This window comes from Suricata suricatta, chromosome 9, assembly GCF_006229205.1.
Source record: "Suricata suricatta isolate VVHF042 chromosome 9, meerkat_22Aug2017_6uvM2_HiC, whole genome shotgun sequence".
Taxonomy (NCBI): Eukaryota; Metazoa; Chordata; class Mammalia; order Carnivora; family Herpestidae; genus Suricata; species Suricata suricatta.
This window is the reverse complement of record NC_043708.1, coordinates 30,582,380-30,597,566: the sequence shown is the minus strand read 5'-3', so window position 1 is coordinate 30,597,566 and position 15,187 is coordinate 30,582,380. Positions and strand designations below refer to the sequence as shown.

Below are 15,187 nucleotides of genomic sequence, written 5' to 3'. Positions count from 1 at the left end.
CCGACTCAAGGCTGGATCCCAGGAACCCGTGAGATCATGACCTGCACTGAAATCCAGAGTCAGACGCTTGGGGCGCCTGGGTGGCTCAGTCTGTTGAGCATCCAACTTCAGCTCCGGTCATGATCTCACAGTTCATGGGTTCGAGCCCCACATCGGGCTCTATGCTAACAACTCGCTCGGAGCCTGGAGCCTGCTTCAGATTCTGTGTCTCTTTCTCTCTGCCCCTCCCCTGTTCACACTCTCTCAAAAACAAATAAATGGAGAAAAAGAAAAAAAAAAAGAGTCAGATGCTCAACTGACTTAGCCAGCCAGGTGTCCTTAGACTGCTCTTCAAGAACTTGACTGGGATAAACGTCCTGTACTGGGGCTCAGAACAACTGCCTAAACACAGGGCCCGGGGGACTGGCCTGCCCCCGCCCGGCTGACGGTGGCTGCGGCCTCAGTGATCTGGGAGGGCTCACGGAGTCCAGTGACTCTGATAAAAGCAGGGTCCCAGGTGGAGGAGGGGACGGACCCTCTTCCCAGCGGAGGTCAGACCCCACCTGGAGACTTGAGCATACTCTGGGTACTAACTACCCTTTTTAAGTTTATTTATTTATTTTGAGAGAGAGAGAGAGAGAGAGAGGGCACAAGTGGGGGAGGGACAGGGAGAGAAAGAAAATCCCAAACAGGCTCTTCGTTGTCAGTGGACAGACAGCCTGATGCAGGGCTCGAACTCATGAACTGTGAGATCATGACCTGAGCTAAAATCTAGAGTCGGGCGCTTAACCAGCTGAGCCACCCATGTGCCCCCAGATATCAACAGACAATAATTAGATCATTTGCCCCACACACAGGAGTGGTGAGCAGGGTGGGTCAGAAAACCATCTCTCCTGGGTCAAGAGCTGCTTCCAGAAAAATGTAGGATCAGTTGGAAGGAGTTACAAGGAATCAAATTTCTTTTTCTTTTCTTCCCTACCCCTCAGGCGATAAAATGAATATGTGTAGAGAATTCCTCAAGTAGAAAAAAGGTATAAAGAAAAAGGAAAAGAAATCAATTTATTCTCACTATCCAGAGCAATCACTGATAGCATTTTACAGAATTCCTTCTAGTACTTTTTCTAGGCTTTAAAAAGCATGGTTAAGTCATAGTGTGCATATGCACAGTTTTGTTGATGCATCTGTGTGTGTATAAATGTTTAGAGAAGGGGCGCCTGGGTGGCTCAGTCGGTTATGTGGGTTAAGCGTCCAACTTCGGCTCAGGTCATGATATCACAGTTCGTGGGTTCAAGCCCTGAGTCAGGCTCTGTGCTGACAGCTCAGTCTGACTCTGTGTATGAGTTACCCAGGTGCTCCTACAGTGAACATGTTTTATATAAACATCAGAATAAAATTCCATCATGTATTTTCACTATAGTTTACTTAAATGCTGCCCTAATGTTGGACATTATTTCTAACATTGTCGGTCGTGACGCCCATGCAGTCATGTAGTCTACATTTCCCATTGGCTCATGTGGTTGGAGTCACAGAAGGGAAATTACTGGATTAAAAGGATATGGACTTTGTGTTTTACTTTTTAAAGAAAATATTTTTATTTTTAATTTTTTTTTAAATTTATTTTTGACAGAGAAGAAACTGAACATGAGCAGGGGAGGCACAGGGAGAGAGGGAGACACAGAATCCGAAGCAGGCTTTAGGCTCTGAGCTGTCAGCACAGAGCCCGACGCGGGGCTCAAACCCACCAGCCGTGAGATCATGACCTGAGCCGAAGCCGGACGCTTAACTGACTGAGCCACCCAGGCACCCCAAAGAAAATTTATTCTTAGATAGGAAAATATCCAAGGGGTAAAACATTGAAATAGTACAAAAGAGATTACAGTCAGAGGGACTGCTGTGACTCCTGATTTCCACTTTCCCACTTAGTGGCACCAGCATTGGTTTCTTGTTTATGCTTCCAGAAATGACCAGTGTAAACAGCAGTTATATGTATATATGATGTGCATTTTTAAAATTGGTATACTGCCAGTTCATCCTGCCCTTTCACCTAGTTTGTCTCAGAGACATTTTCTATCATTATCCAGAGAGCTTCTTCATTCCTTTGCATGTCTGCAAAGCATTGCTTCTTAAGGTTAGGCAATAATTTAACTAGGGATACATATAGGCATTTTATTTTATTTTTTATGTCTATTTATTTATTTTGAGAGGGAGTGAAGGAGGGGCAGAGAGAGGAAGAGAGAGAATCCCAAGCAGGCTCTGCACTGCCAGACATGGAGCCACGATCATGAACCCTGAGATCACGACCTGAGCCGAAATCAAGAGGCGGACCCTTAATGGACTGAGCAGCCCCAGCGGCCCAGATCCAGGCATTTTAAAGTTATTTGATACACATCAATGAACTGTTTAGATGTATGCTCTGGTTCACACCTGATAAACCCTATAACCTCTGCTAATTAGTGGAACCAGGATTAAAATACAGATCAGCTTGGGGGCACCTAGCTGGCTCAGTTGGTAGAACGTGTGACTCTTGATCTGGGGTCCTGAGTTCAAACCCCACATTGGGTGTAGAGCTTACTTAAAAAAGGGAAAAAATCCAGATCACCTCAAGCCACATGCTACCCTAGCAAATATGTTCAAAGACTAATTAATGTGGTTGTCTCTGTGGAGGACAACTAGTTGCTGAAGAATTCCCTCCCCATGCGTCTCAGAGAAGATCTGATTGAAGATGTGCCGGGCTGGGGCACCTGGGTGGCTGAGTCAGTTAGGCGTGTGGCTTCGGCTCAGGTCATGATCTCACGGTTCATGGGTTTGAGCCCCGCATCGGGCTCTGTGCTGATGGCTCAGAGCCTGCTTTGGATTCTGTGTCTCCTCCTTTCTCTGCCCCTCCCTTGTTCAGACTCTGTCTCTCTCAAAAATAAGCAAACATTAAAAAAAAAAAAAGAAAACAAGCCGGACTGACTCATGAGATGACAGGCACTCAGCTTTTCAGCTGCTTGGACATCAGCCAGGGGATTATAGGTTCTGACAATTGTGAGGAAAGGGACCGTGGCCGTGGCTCTGGGAGAATGGGCACGCCCTACGTGAAGACACTCAGTCCGAGTGCCTTTATACACTGTGCTGGACACACAGCAGCTGGAGACCTCCGAGACCCCCCGCCCCACCCCGCCAGACGTAAATGGAGGAGCTAAGTCGGTGGCTGCATGTGGCTGGCTGCCTGGGTAGGTGGACATGGACTCCGTCTGAGCCCAGAGTCTCTTCCAAGGCCTCATTCTTCTTGCGAATTCCCTCAGGTGTGGAATGGAGAGGAGGCAACACTGAGTGCCCCTCCAAAGTGGCAGGGAGGGGGTGACCCACACAGGGCCTTCTTGTGGGGACAGGGCCCTCTTGGTTCTCTCCAGGGCCAACTGCATGGGCAGAGAACTGTACAGTCTCACTGGGCCCCAAACTCAGTAGAACCCCGCCCTCTGCTTTCACCTTGGAATTCTTTTTTTTTTTTTTTAAGATTTTATTTTTAAGTAACCTCTACACTCAGCATGGGGCTCACACACCTGGGATCAAAAGTTCCATGCTCTTCTGACCCAACCAGCCAGGTGTCCCTCTTCTTGGAATTCTTACTTTTTAGGCAAGGAGCCCATATTTTCATTTTGCACTGGGCCCTGCAAATTAGGTAGCCAGTCCTGTTTCTGTTGATTACAGGAGAGTACTGACACCATTTTTTGCTGCTTTAACGCTACAAAAGCAAGACCCTGGATCTGCCTGGAAACCTCCTGGGCCTCCAGTCCTGAAGCAGAGTGAGTTACTTAACTTCTCCAAGGAAGAAGAGCCTTGCTTTCTTCCTCAGTAAAATAAGGACACAGGATTACAATTTCTTATTCATAACTGAAATCCCAGAAGTTCTAAAAACTGAGTTTTTTCTCCCCTTAGTTTGGCATAAAAACTGGTTAGGTGACTCAGACTGCCCTGAACTAACGCGGGGTCATACATAGTTTTATTTATCACGCTCTGTGCGACTGTTTAAACATTTCGCCGCAGAAAAGCCAGTGTGTGGGCTGCCTTGCTCTGTAACCAGACACCAGGAGGGATGTTACATAATTTGCAGTGTGGGCTCCATATCACTCTCATAAAATCCAGGGAATTCAGACTTCCAAAACACAGCTAGCCCAAGAGTGACAAGAAAGATGTGGTATTAGAAAGCAGTAGGGCAGAGATTGCTAATTGCTTATCCAATATCCATTCTTACCAACTTGCTTAATATAGAACTCTGAGTAACTTTATTAGGATGAGAAGAGTGCCCAGCTAAAATATTCCACTTCCCAGCCTTCCTTGCAAGTCGGAATGGCCAATAGCATGTAAGTGGTTGGGTGGGGCTTCCAAGAAAGCACCTCCTTTTCTCCCTGCTCCTCGTCTTACTACTGGAATGCAAATGTGATGGCTGGAGCTATGGCAGCTACCTTGAGTGTGTTTAAGCCACAGTTGTTAGATCTCTGTTAAAGGTAATACTAACTGGGGCACTTGAGTGGCTCAGTTGGTTAAACAGCTGACTCTCGATTTCAGCTCAGGTCATGATCTCACAGTTCATGGAATGAGCACTGACAGTGCAGAGCCTGCTTGGGATTCTCTCTCTCCCTCTCTCCCTCTCTCTCTCTGCCCCTTCCCTACTCATGCTCACATTCTCTCTCTCCTCTCTCTCTCTCTCTGTCTCCCAAAATGAAGACATAAACTTAAAAAAAAAACAACAACAAAAAAGGTAATACCAACTGAAACATAAGGCCCAGTAAAATGCCTGAAAACCGAGAAGTATTGTAAAAGTCCATAAAAGTTCACAAAAAGAGATGTGGTGCTCATGGAGATGTTCTGATGATGTTAAGGACACTCACAACAGGAAGGAGTGAGCTGGCAATCTCTCGGCTTCCTTTAGAGCCTGAGACCCTGCAAGCGGAGACAAGCATTCAGGAGATTTAATGGTGTTCGGTTCTTCAACCAATAATGTCAGTTTCAGGGAGAAAGGGAAAAGTCCTCTAGGGTGTGGATTGTAAAAGCCCAGGAAGGGCTTTGGCCCCCTGGAGGGTATGTAGAAAATAGTGGTGATGGGCTTTTGCATACTCCTGTTCCTGAACCCAACATGTCCCGAGATAGCCAGTCCTAGGAGGGGATGGGATGGGGTGGGGAGTTGCTGAGAACCTTGCTCTGAGGGGCCCTGGGGTGGACGGGACACCTGGAGGAGGGCTAGAGTCAGAAGGCTGAGTCTGAGGCCCGGCAAGACGGCAGTGTGTTCGAGGTGGGTGGGGAGAGAAACTTGAGAGATCCTAGGATGGTCTCACGAAGTGAAGACTCAGTGCTTCTAGAAAGACCACAGAGGGGCCCACTGGGAAAGGGAAGGGGGCTGGGATGGGGGAGGGGGTGTCTGGAGGAGCTGCAGCAGGGCTCAGGGGCCAGAGAGGCCTAGGGATCTTCGGTCCCTGGGTTACGTTGTTTGTTGGGGCCTAGAATTCATTGGATCATTTATTATGTGTTTTTCTCTGCAAAACCGCTATAACCTCTGTAAGGACACAGGTCTGAATCAAACTGACTCCATGACAGGCTTCAAGTTTCCCCTCTGACCTTGGAGGCCTAGGTGTTGGTTTCTCAGAATCATTAGACAATAAAAGGGCACACATTGCCCAAGGCAGGAGGGACCACCCTTGTAACACCCAATCAGGAAAGGCCAGCTAACACCCTTAACATTCCTCAGGGCAGGCCTAGAGATAGAAGCTATAGATAATCACTTATTGCTTAAGGCTAGTTACACCCTACGTGAGGGTCCTGGGTCCTGGGTCCACTCTGTAATTGGTTAATACTCTAAATGTTGTGATTGGGTCCCGCCAAAAGTAACGAACACTCTGGACAATGTGTGTGGTTAAAGTTACTGCCAATAATGTTATGGGATAATGATTGGATCACTGTATCTGTGTCACAATTTCCTTTAACTCCCCCTTCCCAAACCCATAAAGGCCCTACCCTGCCTTTGTTCTGGGCTCTCAGCGTGGATCCGCTGCCCAGGTGAAGTCTGTGAGCCCGAGCTTATAAGCCCGTAATAATAAATGCCCTATGCTTTTGCATGTGTGACTCCGTCTCCCCAGCGGTCTGTTTTTTGGGACGATATTGAAATCTTGGGCATAACATCTCCATCAAAATACTACTTGTTCTCGAGCTTCTGTGTCATCACTTGTTGCAAAAGCCTTGTCCTTGCCCGGAGTCCACCTCCAGCAGGTCCTGGGCTCCCTGAAGCATGGACGGTACCGGTGAAGGGGAGTCAGAGAGCTTCTTTCTGCTCACCAGGCAGGCATCTCTGCTCTGACCGGACAGTCAGCTTTATTTATGGAAAACATGTATGGGGTACAAAACAGAAGTGACAATTGCCTTAGACAATGATTTCTGATACAAATTCTTTGATATTTAAAAATTTCCCAGAACATAGATTGGTAGAAGACTCATGCATAATCTTTATCAATAGTGTTTGATTGTAGGTGATTTAGATGCTTATCACCAGGGGAAGGAAGGTATCTTCAGCATTCAAATTCAAGGCAATGTTTTTAGCACAGCAAAGGAAAAAGTTAGTTCTTTGTGAGCAGGGATCAGTAGCCTGTTTTCTTGAGGGGAAGAAAAACAGGTTTCTAAGGAAATGTAATATTTGCTCCTATAATCACAAAAGAAGAAATTCCTGTAGTAAGTTCCTTCACAAGATGCAATCAGCTCATTTTAAGATAAGGGAGCAAGTCACTCCTGATACCAGTCGACAAGGCACCTTGGGGGTCGGTGCTGGAGCAAGAATAATTGAGTGGGGGGGTAGACATCGGTCACCATCTGATGGCGGGAGGCCTTGCAAACCCACCTTACCTCACAAGGAGTTTGTTGTGTTTTTTTTTTCCTCGACTTAGTGAGTTCAGAAAATGGCTTCCAACAGTCCTCTTCCAAGGCATATTCTAGAACAACACATTAGAACAATCTAAGAACTGGGGAACCCAGACAGTACCGCAGAAAAAGTGTCTTTGTTAATATGATCACAAAACATTTAAGTGCCCTGTAACTGGATGAAAAGGTGCATTCACAGACACTCCTCTGAAATCCAAGTTCCGCAGTATACCGTGAGAACCGACAACTATTCCTGCTCGACGGTTGGTATTGAAGTTGAATTTGAATCATGTGAGTCACCCCCATAGGCTCCTTGGGGGCTGTGCCGAGTCTTGAGGTGCTGGGTGGAAAGTCTGGAGCCTGAGCGAGTGCGCGCAGGCCTTCAGGTCTTCTCAGCCCTGTGCCTCCTCCCTCCATCCTCAGCCCTTCCCCGCCCCTCAGACATCAAAGCCATTGCTGGAAAAACCACATAAATCCTGCAGCTCTTTGCTGACTGGGGCTGGGCCTGGTGCCAGGCCAGAGATTTCGGAAGGGAGCCCTTCCAAATGCTGGATTAAGCCTCTGGAGCAGATGCTGCCTGTGGCTTGCTGGCATTCAGAGAGCTGGGCAGGCAGCAGGCTTGGACTGGGATTTGCACAGCCCACAGAGCTGTCGAACAAAGACCTGTACACACTGCCCTGATGGAGAGGCCAGGCGAGGGTCAGCTGTCAGGGGCCTCCGGGGAGCCTGCTCAGTGCCCAAGAGACTGAAATCGCAGTGAGTCATTTCAGGCAGAAAGAAAGGGCACAGAGCAAGTGTTCCTGGGAACACCCCCCTGACGCCTCGCCCACGGGGTGCTCGATGGATATTCCTCCCTCCCTCCCTCAGCTCTATGCCCAACCTCCCAAGTTTAAAAATGGGAACAACTTAATGCCCGAAATCTGCAAAGGAGTCAGGCTTTGCAAACCAGTAGAAATAACGCAGGCACTAAGTCCATAAACCACGTTTTTGCACACAGAGTCCAGCTGCTGAGAGCTGATCTTACCCCCTTTTGGAATTTGGCGATTCGAAGGACCAGAGAGGTATGCCAGCCAGAGGGCAGGTCTCTCCACAGCTAGGCTCCTGTGCCTGAAATGCCACACTGCCAGGATGAAGCACTGGGTAGCTGAGTCAGGGCAAAAAAGAGCAAATCAGGAGGCTTGAAAAGACATGCTGAAAGATACCGATTTGCTTTAAGGCAGTGTTGGGGCAAAGACACGTGGGGGAGAAGAGCACTGGATTTGGAGTCAAGTGGACCAGGGTTTGAATCCTGGCTCTGACACTTACTGGCTGGGTGGCTCTGAGCTAGTTATTGACTTCTGAGTCCCTATTTTTTTTTATATCACTAAAGCCAGCTAATGATTCGGCCTCACATGTTGTGAGTGTGATCATGCCCTTTTGCTGAGACCTTGTGCACATTCTGATTTCTTAGAAGCCACAGCCCCAGAGTCATCCCTGGCAATGGGCGTCTGGGGCCAGGATGCTCCATCAACCCAGCACATTCATCTCAGCCCAAGACCCGGGCTTGTTCTTAGGCAGTTCCTTCAGAAGCTGCGGCTCTATTCCCAACAAGCTCTTGAGAGACCGGAGGCTTGGATTTCACCGAAGCCTTCAAAAGGTATCTGCATCTTGAGGCCCGTTTTCCCCTTGCCAAGCTTTTTCCATTTGTTCTCAGCCGTTGGGAGAAGCTTTTGTCTTTCTAGCTGCCCTGAAATCAATCTTTCCCTGGAAGTGTTTCTTACCACCAAAGAAGACCTGGACCAGCCCCCAGACAAATTTGCAAAGGGAGGGGGCAGGACAGAGGAAGGAGGGGGGGAAAAGTTGGAGTGAGGTCAGGAAAAGGAATTGGTGTGAGAGCAGAGAGAAAGTAGGAAAAGTGCAGCTAGCGGTGGGAGGAGGCGACCTTGAAGTTGGAGGTGTGCTCCTTGAGAAACTGTGGGGGCCAGCTGGCCAGGAGGGGGGTGCGGTGCGGCTTGCTTTCTCCTGGAACTCCTGTCCCCTCAGAGGGGAGCAGCCTGCCCCCACAGAGCTGTGCTGGGGATGTCTAGTTGATTCTAAAATCAATGCCACACCACATTTGCCCTCAGAGTCTCCTAGCCCAGCTCCCCTTTCCTTTGCCCCCCTGCGGCCTCTGAGTAGCCCACTGGTTCTCATGATAAGTGCTCTCACCAAGCCCCGTCTCTAGCCCTGCCTGCCACTACCCAGTGCAGGGCGGGCTTCCTGGGTGCGTCACCTGTGCAGTAGAACAAGGTCCTTTGTGCAGAAGAATCCTGCCTCAATTTGATGCTTTTCTTCCAGGAGCACCTAGGTGGCTCCGTCAGTTAAGCGGTTAAGCATTCCACTCTTGGTTTTGGCTCAGGTCATGATCTCATGGTTCCTGAGTTTGACAGCAGACAGTCCGCTTTGGATCCTCTCTGTCTCCTCTCTGTCCCTCCCCCGTGCTTTCTCTCTTTCTCAAAAACAAACATTTTATAAATGTGGGCCATTATTTTTCAAAAGTTTTTAATGTTTTATTTATTTTTGAGAGAGAAGACAGAATGCAAGCAGGGGAGAGGCAAAGAGGAAGGGAGACACAGAATCTGAAGCAGGATCCAGACTCCAAGCTGTCAGCACAGAGCCCGACGCCGGGCACGAACCCATGAACTGCAAGATCATGACCTGTGCTGAAGTCGGACGCTCAGCCTACTGAGCCACCTGGGTGCCCCGAAAATAAACATTTAAGAAAATAATGCTTTTCTTCTGTCTCAATCTTAAAATTCCTATTAATTTTATCTTTGAAGTAGATCATTGTTTTGTAAGCGAAATCAATGGGGCATCCATGAGAGAAGGTACCTGGTGACAGCACATGGCTGGGCAGGTGGCAGAAACGCAGATTAATGGGCCTCATGGCTGGCTGCAACACACCACATTCCTGGGACAGCCTGGAGCACCACTGGCCCGACCCAAGGTGGCCAGGCCAGGCCACCCAGGGCCAAGACTGCTGGCAGTGACAGTACCAACAGCAGCAGCAGCAACTGCAGGAGGGAGGAGGGGCTTTACAGGAAGCAGGACGGCAGGGACCCCTGGTGGGTGGTCCATTTGCATCCCTGGAGTCCCTCCCTGCAGCATCCAGTTCAAATATTAACTCTCCTGGGTATTTGCTGGCATCCTGGCGGTCAACTTTGTCAGTAAAGTATTACAAAATAAAAGCCTATACAGAGACATTGCAATAGAGCTTATCAGGGGATTGTCAGAATTCTTCAAGAAGTTTAGAATCTATAGCTTTGAAAACTGCAAATTTGCAAAGCATACATTCACAAGCCTAGGAAGATAAATTAGATGTAAAAAAACAATGCTTATTTATTTATGAGAGAGAGAGAATGTGAGCAGGGAAGGGGCAGAGAGAGTACCTTTAGCAGCACTATTTTCCTGCTCTTTTTTTTTTTAATTTTTTATTTATTTTTGAGAGACTTAGAGAGACAGTGCGAGCAGGGGAGGTGCAGAGAGAGAGGGAGACACAGAATCTGAAGCAGGCTCCAGGCTCTGAGCCTGATGCGGGGCTCGAACCCACGAACTGTGAGATCATGACCTGAGCCGAAGCTGGATGCTTAAACGACTGAGCCACCCAGGAGCCCCTATTTTCCTGCTCTTTGATCAAGAGCTCGCATATTTTTATTTTGCCCTGGGCCACACAAATTACGTTGTCTGCTCTGCCTCAGTGCCTTAAAGGTAAAACCCATAAATGTATAAAGTCTAACATTTTAAGAGTCCACGGAGGCTCTAGAGCAGTGGATCTTCACTGAGGCCAATTTTGTCACTCCCCCAGGGGAGTGTGGCAATATCCGGAGGCATTTGGGTTGTCACCATTAGAGGGCTCCTGCTGTCGTCTAGCGGGTGGAGGTGAGAGGTGCTGTTCAATATTCTACGATGTACAGGGCGTTCGCCCACAACAAAGAATTGGCCCAAAATATCAGTCGCGCCACAGCTGAGAAACGGGAGAATCTGTAAGTGTGATTTTGGACTCACAGAGCAGCATCCCTGGTGGGTTGTTTGAAGTGCAGCCTCTCGGGGCTCCATCCCAGACCTGCTAAATCAGAATCTGTATTTTAACAAGAACCCCCTGGGAATGATCTGTGTGCACATAACACTGAGATGCACGGAGTTAGGCCATGCGGATGGTCTATTTCAGACAAATGAGAGGGAGGCCTTCTCTGCCCTCCGGTCATACCATGTTAGGCCAGCCCTGCAGGGACCCCAAAGACTGCACTGTTCCCGCCACTGCTTGCACATCTCCCTCCCGAGGTCCCCCACCCCCCAGGCACGTAAGCCAAGCTCAGGTGCAAGGACGCTGTGGACAGTGTCTAATAGCACCTCAACCCTGGCACTCATTTTTATGTCCAACTTGCACCTCTGTCGAGCAATGTGCAGAGAAAGCAGGCTGGTCTCAGACCTGAGGAGTTCAACGCCCTGGCCTGGCTCCCAGGCCTCCCTCTGCTGCAATGTGCCTCCGTGCACTAGGGTCGCGTCCTCTGACTGCCACTGTTTTCAGAGCACGGCCTTTGAACATGCTGTGTCCTCCACGTGCCCTTTCCCACCTTGACTGCTTCCCACTGAGCCTTCAAGGCTCATCTGCCCCTCGCGGAAGCTTTTAACTTCTCCCCCGGGTCCCCATCGCTACGAGCGGATGGATCTGTGGCGTTGGCCCCAAGCTGCAGCGTCTTCAAGAGAGGGGACGTCTGGGTGTGTTACGTGAAATCTGATCTTCAAATACAGGCAACTAAATACAAAAATGAAAGCAAACCACAAGGCAGATCAGACCCCTCTGCAGAAGGCGAGGGCCAAAGGTAGATAATTCGCTGCTGCTGGGCTGTGCAGACACTTGTCCCGTGTGTTGTTATTTGTGGACATCTTTGTCTCCCCACACAGCCTGCCGACCACCTGAGGCTGAGCCTGGAACAAAGCAGTCCTTGGCTTGTGCCCGGCAAAGGCGTGAGTAAATGAATGAGTGAGTGAGTGAATGACTTTGGCCCTTGCTGTATGTTGTGGTGCAGTAGATTTTTCTACTTTTGTTTTTTTAATGTTTATTTACTTTTGAGAGAGAGAGAGAGAGAGAGAGAGAGAGAGAGATACAGAGTGTGAATGGGGGAGGGGGACACAGAATCTGAAGCAGGCTCCAGGCTCTGGGCTGTCAGTACAGAGCCTGATGCAGGGCTCAAACCTACAAATGGTGAGTTCATGACCTCAGCTGAAGTCAGGTACTTAACCAACTGATCCACCCAGGCTCCCCGGTGCAGTAGGTTTCAAACTATGGTTTGCAGTGAGCAGCATCACCCCCTCGGGGTTGTTTTGACATGTGTGTGGGGGGGGGGGTTGGTTGCTACAATGATTGACAGACCCATGGGCATTTAGTAGGTGTCAGTCAGAGTGATAAAAATAGTGTCAAGAACCTATTTTGTGCTCACTGCCACACTGTGTTCCAAGCATTTTGCTGACATAAACTCACTTAATTTTCACAACAGGCTTACAAGATGCAAGTTGCTATCATCCCCATGCCACAGACAGAAGTGGGGGACGCTGCTAGTCGGTCCGCAATGGACAGGGCACCATCCTGTGCTCCACAGACTCTTGTATGCCCCACTGGACGTCGATGCAGGCAAAACAAACAAATAAATCCTGTTTATAATGATCAAAAATACAACGATCATGTAAATTGCAAGAAGAGTGTTTTATGCTTCATCATTTTACTAGGAGCTCACCATTTCTGAAAAATCATGCAACAGGCACATATATTACACGGGGTACTTGTGTCTCTAAAACGGTGCACCGATGTCCGTCTGCATTTATAGTTGTTGAAGTCGCAGTAACTCTAGGTGCATGTACTGGATTCATTAACTGATTTTGCTTGGTAAACTTTTTATCGAATAACTACATACTTCAAAAAAATGAAATAGGCAGCTCTTTCTTCCCGTAGGCCCTTCTCCATGCTTTAATAAAATCATCTTTTTGCACCAAAAATAAAGTGAACTAATCATAAGTATACATTCTATGAACTTTTGCAAAATGAACACACCTGTGTACCCAGCACTCAGATCAAGAAACAGCATCCTGAGAGTCCCTTCCTACTGCCTTCCTATCATAATTTCCCCTAAAGGAACCGCCATATTGACTTCTAATACCCTACACATTGGAGTTGCCTATCTTTGAACTTTATAGAAATGGAATCATATGGTGTATACTTTTTTGCATCTAGCTGTTTTCAGTAAAAATCACATTTGTGAGATTAGTCAATGTTGTGTACGAACTGCAAGTTTGTTCTTTCCTGTGGCTGCGTAGTATTCCACTGTATGGACATACCACAATGTATTTACCCATTCTACCATAGGTGGACTTTGGAGTCGTTTCCAGGTTTTTGCTGTTGTGGAAAATGTTGCTGTGAACATTGATGTCTTTTGGTGAGTATATGTATGCATTTAATTTTTACAATTACATATGTGGGCAGATTATGTGTGATTTTCATTTCATGGTAGTCAGGGGGTGATATAAAATACTTGCTATCCAAAGGAGGCACAGGTTCTGAGGGAGTAATTGAAGCAGGTGCTTCTGTCCGTGGTCCATTTGTTTCTTCACAGCGATTGTTCCTCTATCCTGTGCCCAGTGCTGGGGAGCATCAGGGCTGTGCTTTGTGGAGGGAGGGAGAGTTCTGAGAATCTCCTCCTAAGGTTACTAAGCAGAAGCTTGCATTCTCATTCCCACCACTAGAGGTCAGGCATTCACAAGGGACTCGGGACTGGCCCGCCCCTTCTTCCTGGCAGGCTTCCTCTCAGGTTCCTGCCCCTTCCTCTCCCTTCGTAAGGAGATCCAGCTCTACCCGGGGAAATTAAAACAAACAAACAAACAAACAAACAAACAAACAAAAATCTTCATAGTGCACCTCCCGGGAAGCAGATGGAACTGACACTCTTTTAGGGCATTAAGAATTTTCACCCACCTTCCCTGTTAAAATGGAGAATCTCTGGGGTCTGGCTGCCTGCTAGCGGTATCCCGCAGGCTCCCACCCTCACCCTACTGGCTTTGTTGGTGAGCTTATCTAGCACTGGGCCCCAATGCTGGATTCGCTCTTCCCACCCGGTGTCTTCTGCAGACACAGGTGCTGATAAATGTTTAACAACTTGCTTTAGGAGTGGGGTCTAATTTGTAGCATTTGCTAATTTCTGTGATGTAGAAAATTCCACCATGTCTGATTTCAAGCTATCAATGAGATGTTATTGAACATGGAGCTGGGAAGAGATGTTAAGTATGATAATATACAGCCCTCCCACCATACATATATAATAGATGTAAATAAACTCAAAAACATTACTAGATAAGAATACAATATAGTAAACTAGTCGGGAAGTGATAAATTTTGATTATTTATTACTTAAAAAATACAGTTTATTGGAGTGCCTGGGTGGCTCAGTCAGTTGAGCATCTGACTCTTGGTTTCGACTCAGTCATTATCTCACAGTTTATGGGTTCGAGCCCCACATCGGGCTCTGTGCTGACAGTGTGGAGCCTGCTAGGGATTCTCTCTCCCTCTCTCTGTCCCTACTCCACTCATTCTTTCTCTCTCTCAAAATAAATAAATAAACTTAAAAAGTACAATTTACGTAATTTTACATACATAATTTAAATTTTTTATGTATTTTTGACAGAGAGAGTGAGTGCGCATGTGAGTGTGAGCCGGGGAGAGGCAGAGGGAGAGGGAGACACAGAATCCGAAGGATGCTCCAGGCTCCAAGCTGTCAGCACAGAGCCTGACACGAGGCTTGAACTCACAAACCCCTGAGATCAGGACCTGGGCCGAAGTCAGAGGCTCAACCGACTGAGCCACCCAGCCGCCCCAATATAATTTGATTTTTAAGAAAGCCCATATTTAACAGCTGACAAACAACCTACAGTTGGTTCTTGAAAGACAGTACAAGCAGGCTCCAGGACTGCGGGTAACTGGCTGTGGTTCCCTTTTAAAAATCACATTTGTCTTTATTTTTTTTAATGTTTTTTATTTATTTTTGAGAGACAGAGAGAGACAGCGCGAATAGAGGAGGGTCAGAGAGAGAGGGAGACACACAGAATCTGAAGCAGGCTCCAGGCTCTGAGCTAGCTGTCAGCACAGAGCCCGATGCGGGGCTCGAACCCACAAGCCGTGAGATCATGACCTGAGCCTAAGCCGGTCGCTTAACCGACTGAGCCACCCAGGCGCCCCTTTTTTAAAAAAAATTATTTTTTTTAAATGAAGTTGCTTTTACAACACCAAAGACTTAATCATCCATTTTCTACATAA

The 15,187-nt window shown here is 47.7% G+C and overlaps 1 long non-coding RNA gene across 1 annotated transcript in view; it reads right to left on the bottom strand.

The window, feature by feature from the left end:
• Window positions 1-6,852: 6,852 nt before the first annotated feature.
• The window catches only part of LOC115301758, a 15,588-nt gene continuing 7,253 nt past the window's right edge, over window positions 6,853-15,187 (bottom strand). The window contains exons 2-3 of the long non-coding RNA XR_003913271.1: window positions 7,892-8,011; window positions 6,853-6,938 (exon numbers count right to left, since the gene is read on the bottom strand). This is a non-coding gene — a long non-coding RNA (uncharacterized LOC115301758). The remainder of the gene's footprint in view (window positions 6,939-7,891; window positions 8,012-15,187) is intronic.